Source organism: Limulus polyphemus, unplaced genomic scaffold (genome assembly GCF_000517525.1).
Source record: "Limulus polyphemus unplaced genomic scaffold, Limulus_polyphemus-2.1.2 Scaffold1780, whole genome shotgun sequence".
Classification (NCBI taxonomy): domain Eukaryota; kingdom Metazoa; phylum Arthropoda; class Merostomata; order Xiphosura; family Limulidae; genus Limulus; species Limulus polyphemus.
Genome location: NW_013667390.1, coordinates 71,822 through 79,914, shown reverse-complemented (window position 1 = coordinate 79,914; position 8,093 = coordinate 71,822). Strand labels below are relative to the sequence as shown.

Sequence of the window (8,093 nt, the reverse complement as noted above, 5' to 3'; positions counted from 1 at the left end):
GGGCTCAAAACAATGGGCATCATGCTAGACTTGAGGGGGGGGGGGCTCTAACAACCCCTCATAAATCTCATTTTATGGATACTTTCTAGCATCAGTATGATGGGGACAGCCAAATATGAAAGATGCTTTGTTTCGCTACTAGTAATTTTACTACACAAATTTACACACAATTTTCTCATCATGTTAGAATATTTATTCTAGCACCATACATTTACCACTGCATCTGAAAAAATCCACTGCAATAAATGTGACACTTGCATGAACAAAATTTTGAATTTTTACTTACTGTTTATATTTTTAGCCAGTTGCTTAAATTTTTGCATAATCATAAAGATTATGCTATAAAGTAATATCCAAGATTAGTGACCTTACTTCAAAAGTTTTATACCTGATATATAGGGGAAATTGGTGTGTAACAAATGTGGTGAAATTACAACATACACCATAATTGGGTTTTTAGATATTTACAGAAATGTGCTGAGCTATTGAACCTTAGCCAAACTATTTTCATTTTATGATATATACTTAACTTGTACAAGCGAAACTTTATGGCATTCTTTACATAAATTTAAGATAGGAAATACTTGATTGGTGTAACAGATGTGATACTGGTATCTTATATGGCAATACTTTATATACAGTAGATAAGACAAATGAAATATGAGCCATTAACGTTTACATTATTCAAACACCCATGATCATCATTACAAATAACTAGAAATTTTTAATTCACTTATATTTTACGAAATCATTCTGAAGACAAACAACCTTTGCTATATTTTTTTCACAAGCCAAATTTTACAAAGTAATCAGTTTATATAAAAAAGAAAGTCACCAGCTTCAGCTCAAATTAAAGTATTTATAGATTAACAATGATTCAATAAAGTTTTATTAAAAAATAAGAACACATACAAAAATATTGTTACTTAATCTATAATGAATTAAATCACAGTAATGTTCCATAAGACAAATGAACTGTAATTTGTGTGACATTAACTCTTTCAGCAACCTGGGACTAACCTCATAACCATTTTGTGCTTGTTATAGTTTTCATGCTATAACCTTTGAATTAGTAAGCGTATGTTTTTATGAAATTTCACAGAATATCAGTAAACATTAGAATGCTTTCATACGCAAGATACCAATTTTTTTATATTGAGTCTTAAGGTTTGTAAAGCAATTCTTTCTCATGCTTTTTTTTTCTTTTTGCATGTTGCTTATCCAACATACAAACTTATTTTGATTTTAAAATTAAAAATACTTTTATGCAACAGAAAATTCTCAAACTTCACATGCAAAATTTTTATAATGTCCAGATAGTTATCAAACATTTCTTATGAAAAACTTTACATTTTATCTGTTATTTTCAGTAACAAATCTCTGTACAGGTTCGGTAGATTTGACTGATCTCGTAACCACCATAAAAACAATTAGGGAAAAAATATAAATTATGCCTCTTTCACTTTAGAATGACAACAAATTATAAATGTTTAGATGAAATAGCTTAACTCTCATAATATTATACATTTATATATATATCTATCATTTTTATTATATTGACCTTTCAGCCGTGTCTGGCTAACAATACAGAAGTTACAATGATGCTGCACACGTGTACTCATGTTATTGCATCCAATAATATAAAACTGACCTTTAGTCTTTACAAAGTGATCTGTCTTGCCTGTCACATTCCAATTATTATGTATATATATATATAGATTATTGCTATTTAGAGATAAGTTCTTAAACTTCTTTTTCATAAAACATAGAACAGTACCTAAAGAAGTAAAGCAAACAATTATCTCTTCTAGGGGGACATTCTGAGCTTTCAATTGGTTATTCGTGTGATACATAGAAGCAAGTATATATAGGGGAGCGTTTCCAAAAATGGAATGAGTTGGACGGGGTGCCACTGTGTTTGATTCATTACACGAGCAATATCTTAGCAAGGAGAAAAGATAGAAGGTTCTTATTTTATATTCTAGCTTGTCAATATTGGTAATTTTGAGTTCCTGATTTGTACGAAACTAGAGACTTAGAATTTTGACATCACAAACATCTAATTTGAACTGGTGCTGCATTCAACATACCATGTGACAAACAAAAATCAATGTTTAATTGTTTTTTAATATTTACTTTCAAATTAAGAAACTGAGTAATGTTTAATACTAAAATTTGAATTATGATCTACAGTTTGATACCAAACTTATTGACTTAAATTCATGAAATAGTAGTTCAATGAAATTGTGAATGCGAGTCAACAAACGCGATGAAATGGCCTTTCACCTGTGACCCATCTGGAAAGGGTTAACAGTAAGCCTAGAAGTATGTTAGGCTTATTGCAATAGAAGCTATTTTTTGGAAAAAAATTTTACCAAAGATCTTACTTTTCATACTTTAGGATAGTATGGACAATTTCATGTTATTGGAAAGATTTTATTTTAATAAGCAATATATTACTTCATATTCACAGTGATCGCTAAGCTGCTTTAATGTTTTCACGGACCAATAGCACCAAACAAGTGAAAACATAGAGAACTATACAAATGTAACTGACGTGACCAACTTAAATACTTTCAGAAAGAAAATAACAGTAATTTCTTGTAATCATTTTTAAAGAATTATGACCACCATCCAGCTTTGTTCAAAGATTATGAAACATAAGCTTGCAAGTGTTGAAAACAATGGAAACTAAGTCATAAATTTCTTAGCAGACATTACTAATTAATTAAACATTTTTGGTAAGAAATAAAACAATTCTATTTCATTATCAATTTAGTTTTCACAAACTGAAAGCTTTAGATAAGCATTAAAAAGTTTACTATGATGCTTTATCTTTTATTTAAATAATCTAAAATGAACTAGATTTGACATTATGGTTAGGTTTCATCTTAACCATTATTTTAGATATATTTTACATGAATATGAAAAATATATAACAAATGTGTCACTTTTTAGGAAACTATAGGTGATTTTAATATTAATAAAACTTATACTATTAACCAAACAGTATCTAAATCCTTTATAACTCCAAAAATTTACACAAACATAAATTGGAGTTTTTGGAATAATTTTGTAACTCAAATGCATATTTTCATCCTAATATAACAGATAAAGTCTTTCTGATGGCACATTAAGATTGCAAAACAACAGATAAGCTTTTGACATAAGTATTTTACTACACAAAATAAAATACAATGCTGAAATCTTACATATTTTCAGGTTTCTGTGGCTTTTTATTTACTGTCTAACAGCTGACATTTGGATACTTTGCCATATTTACTAGGTGCTTATTCTCTCTGTATGAACGTCCCATTAAAGTCCAACCAAAGCAATTACAGCATAAATTCACTATATCAAGCACTTTATTGGCATTGTTCAATAAAATTAGACTGATATAATTTCCAGTTCAACACCCTAAACTACAAGTAATCACTGTATAACTGATCAATCAATTTATATTGGGATGGATCTCCAATGCTTTACACTTTTTTTTATTACTGATAGTGTTTTTTAATTTGAACTACTAAATACACACACACGTATCAGTAAATACTATGCATACTTACAATGATACTCATCTTTTCTGAAGCACTAATTAAATACATAATAATTTTAACAAAAGCAAGAACAGATCAAAAGTTTAGGGTTTTTTTGTATTTTTTTGCAGTTTTATATTTAGCAAATTATTATAATACATAAGAAGTTTGCAAATTTCAAAGAAGACCTGTTAAAAAACATTTCTCGACACAGCAATAAACCTACCTATGATAGTGTGATGACAAGTTGTTTTTGTTTTATTTTCTTTCAAACCAGAGTTGCACATAAAAAGTAGATAAATACAATGACAGATATTAAAAAAAGCTATTTGAATTGAAATAGTAAAAACAGCTTAGGTTTTTTTTATTGGTCCAACATTTCGGCTATATATTTTCAGGAGGTCTATTAATAGTGACAAACTTTAAAATTACAGAAGAACAATCTAAAAGGCATGAACTACAGAATAATGTCACTATAGGGAAAACTTATAGATGAATGAATAACTGAACTGTCTCCTTCATTTGATATTTAGTTTTTCACCATAAACAGAACTTCTGAAGACTGCTTATAGCTCCAATAAGTTAATATTGATTTTAGTCTCTCAAGGGTTACAAGATCATTTCTTTTATGAACAAAACATGTGCACTATACTTCAATCACACTGGTGTAAAAGAGAATGTTTAGAAACTCATTTACAATAATTGGTAAGCAATAAGCCTTTCATCATTATTAAAAATGTAAATTTCACAATTTATTTAGGAAAAAAATCAATAATGTATGATATTGCCATATTTAAAAATAATAAAACATTCCTTGACAATCTGTGTAAAGTTATTGTTCCGAGTTATGAATACATATATACACAGATTGATTTCAGGAGAAACTGATCAGCTGGCCAACAACAATCGCTAATTTGGCTTTCTACCCTTGAAACCTGTAATTGTAACCCATATAGGTTCAATCTCTTGACTATTATCCCTTGTATGTAGCCATTTCACCCCTTCTTTTGAAGTCTATTACTATTAAACAAATAATAAAAGCATTATTTTTGGAATTGCCATACCTACATCACTTTACATTTACAAACAAGAAGATATGGATGATACAGCTTCAATATTAAAATTTAATGTTACACTGTAAAATGCAGAAGTACAAAATGGTTATGTCAGTTAATACGAACAACATCATAGAAAGAGTCTGTAATAATCAAGACATGTTTTGACTCAACTTGGTTTTCCTTGTAAACAAGTCCTAGGCTCTTAGTTACACTATATTGATGCCTACCCTGACATTACTATGATATTATGATAAACAAACTGCATACCAACAGTCGTTAATATATAACTGACTGAAAGCTAGTGTATTCTATGAATGTGTATAATAAAAGTTAATATTATGTGCATTGATTTTTTTACTCCTTCACTTCATAAATAATATAAGAGTTGTCTCCCAAAAAACACCAATTCTATAGTGTACAAAGCAATGAATATTCTACATTTTACAATCATCTAATGTTCACCTATTATAATGGCTGGTAATTCCTGTTTGACCCAATACTTAAGCTTTTTAAAGGAACACCAGATTTCTGTAAAAAAGCTAACTTCAAGGGATGATTATAACACTAGAATTAGGATTACTTATAAATTACTACTAGTTATTATGACTAAGTGATGACATTGTGCACTGCCCAGAAACACAAAGTGGATTTAAGTTTAAACTGACATTAATGATAAAGTAGTTGTAGAGTTATCTGGACTGAAACAAGAAGAAAGATGAACAATTTAATGGGTTGGTCACTTTCTGGTTTGGTATCTTAGCGATAGTTTCTCGCCTTGTTGGGTAGAGAAACAAATGAAAGTGAGTGGCAATCATCTTTTACAGTAAAACTCTGTCATTGTTGATTTTTTTTATTGTGAATATTTGTATTATGCCTATAACAGTGTTCTTGTTTTATGATAACTTATAACCTGAAATTTCAAAATAACTGTTTGTATCAATATCCTCAAAGTCTAACCAGGTTTCAGTAATTCCCATTAAATAGAGCCTTGAAATAATCATATTTGTTCTCAATACTCTTAACATTAGAAAAATAGCTAAGTTTATTCTTGAATCTACTGTTCTTTTTTTGAATATGTCAAGCTTCTTTAACCAGCTCTTCCAATTTACAGTTTCCATCATAACTTGCTCTTACACGTACTACAAAAAAGAATGCTCCTTGATACCAGCAACTAAACTGTCAACAACCACTATAACAATTTCGCACCTAGCAAGTGATTTATAGTTCTAGTCTTTCTATGCTCCCTACTACAACTATCAGTATACTTAATGAGAGATTGTCCACTATATAAACCCAGTGAACACCTCACTCCTCAATGCAAGCAGCCTGAATGCTAACTGAACCTCTCTTTGTTGTTTTAACTTTTTTACTACTGTGCACTCTCATTCTCACCCTTCCTCAAAGCAACCTTTACCCTAATTCTATTCAATTATTGTCTTACTTCCTTGATTTCTACTCCTAATCTACTATTTTCTCCCACTTATAGTATAATCTTCACCAAATCTACCTCTAATTTATCCTTAAATAAACAAGCGCTGCAGTAGAACTGAACCAAAGGAAAAACACATCTGAAACAGAGAAGAAAAGGTGAAACACTGTTGAGCAATAAAAATAAAAAGCATTTAGATGGGTTAAATATGGATTAGTTTTGTTGTTCTATGTGATAGTTTCAATGGGTAGAAATGGTGTTGATATTTAAGTGCAAAAGATACAAAATGGGCTATTTGCATTCTGTCCATCATGGAGAATTGAACCCTGGATTTTAGCATTGTAAGTCAAGAAAATGACTGCTAACCCACCAGTATACTAATGCATAAAAAGGTGATCATAGTGAGCCAAACTGTTTTTTTGTTATATTACATGTGCTCATGCTCACATCTGTAATTTATTACTAAATATAAATATTTCATTGATACTTACATAAATACAAGTCACATAAGTATGGGTTTAATTTATGAAGTTCTAACTATCTACTGCTGATATTTCAATTTTTGTCTTGCATACATTATCTGTTATATTTTAATCTTATTAAGATATTAGTTTTTTATTTTTTTATTTCTAGTCTATCTGCTTTAATTGTTTTATATACTACAACTACAGATTTATCATCAGTTCAAAATTCTGGAATTGGCCAAGTCTACATTTGTCGACATGTATATGTTATGCCAGTGAAGATGCTAACATGTTTAGTAACTTATTGCAACTAAACTTAATGAAATTAAAAGTAGAAAACCTTAAAAGTACGACAATTTTACAAAGTTAATATGGAGAAACAATAAATAAAGTCAATATACTATAAAAGCTTTACAGCTTGAATAAACTCTCTCTACATTTTCAAATATTCAATTTGATTTATTAATGTTATGATTATGCCAATATTAAATTACTTGTATACTGGCATTGCCTTTATTTTCTAATTCTAGATCAAAAAATCACATCAAATTTCATGTCTAATTTGTGTGATTTATGCAATAATCATTTCAAAACTGTTCAAATTCTTTAAACACACTTATATACTAACATTACCTCAGCCTTTTAGTTTTATTATATAATTATATATACTAAGCTTGGCATAACATGTAAAGATAATTACACTTAAATTTTCATTAATGTATTATAATGATTTTGACTTGCGATACTTTCTTAGTTACTCCAAGTTATACTTCTTGAAAGTTAAAAATGTCACTCGTCATCAGTTTTACTGTTACTACTAGTGTTAGTGTTATAACGATCTTATTTACAATTCCAGTTGTTCTTTGGAAACTGGCTTAAATTTCAAGTCACTTATTTTCTCCATCCATAATAATTAATATTACTTAGACACACTTGCAACAGTATACAATATCACACATTCTAGACCAGAAAGCTGAACTTATTTACCAAAACCAACATTTAGGCTTAACGACACCATGAAACGGAAAGTGGTTCATTTAAACCACTACAGCAGTTGAAACCCTAACATATTAATACTAATATGGATGAACACATACAAACCTGGCTTCCCCCATAAGTCTAACATTTGTCGATGTTTCACATCACGATCAAACTACTTAATAACTCTTGAAATTCAAATTAAACTTATATTTATTACTATTTGCAAAGAATAAAGTGTACAATTCCCATCTTTTCTCCACAAAGCTCACCCTACCTTTTCACAGGAAATGACGATTTAAACTACTCACATATATGCCACGCCCAGGTATTTTGCGTATAGATAATAATTAATAAATCATAATTTTAAAATTCACGCACAATGAATTAAATGGTAAATTATGTATAATACAAAATACAGTCAATTTTATTTCAGTATTTTTTCTCTGCAAATCAACAATAAAAAAAATCTTGGTCTCAAATTTTTCGACAAAAAATACGGCGGTAAAAGATTTTTTTAATGTGGCTATAAAGCAGCTTCTTTCATTCTCCAAATCGTGATTTAAATTCATTATGTCCCTTGAATAAAGAAACTGAAAACACTCATATTACCTACTGTCGACTC

At 29.3% G+C, this 8,093-nt stretch overlaps 1 protein-coding gene across 1 annotated transcript in view; it reads right to left on the bottom strand.

Annotated features, from left to right (window-relative positions):
- Positions 1-7,795, bottom strand: part of LOC106464915 (suppressor of cytokine signaling 5-like) — an 11,266-nt gene extending 3,471 nt beyond the window's left edge. Inside the window, exon 1 of the mRNA XM_013925087.2 lies at positions 7,592-7,795. The gene's annotated coding sequence lies outside the window, so the exon portion shown is untranslated. The remainder of the gene's footprint in view (positions 1-7,591) is intronic.
- Positions 7,796-8,093: the final 298 nt, after the last annotated feature.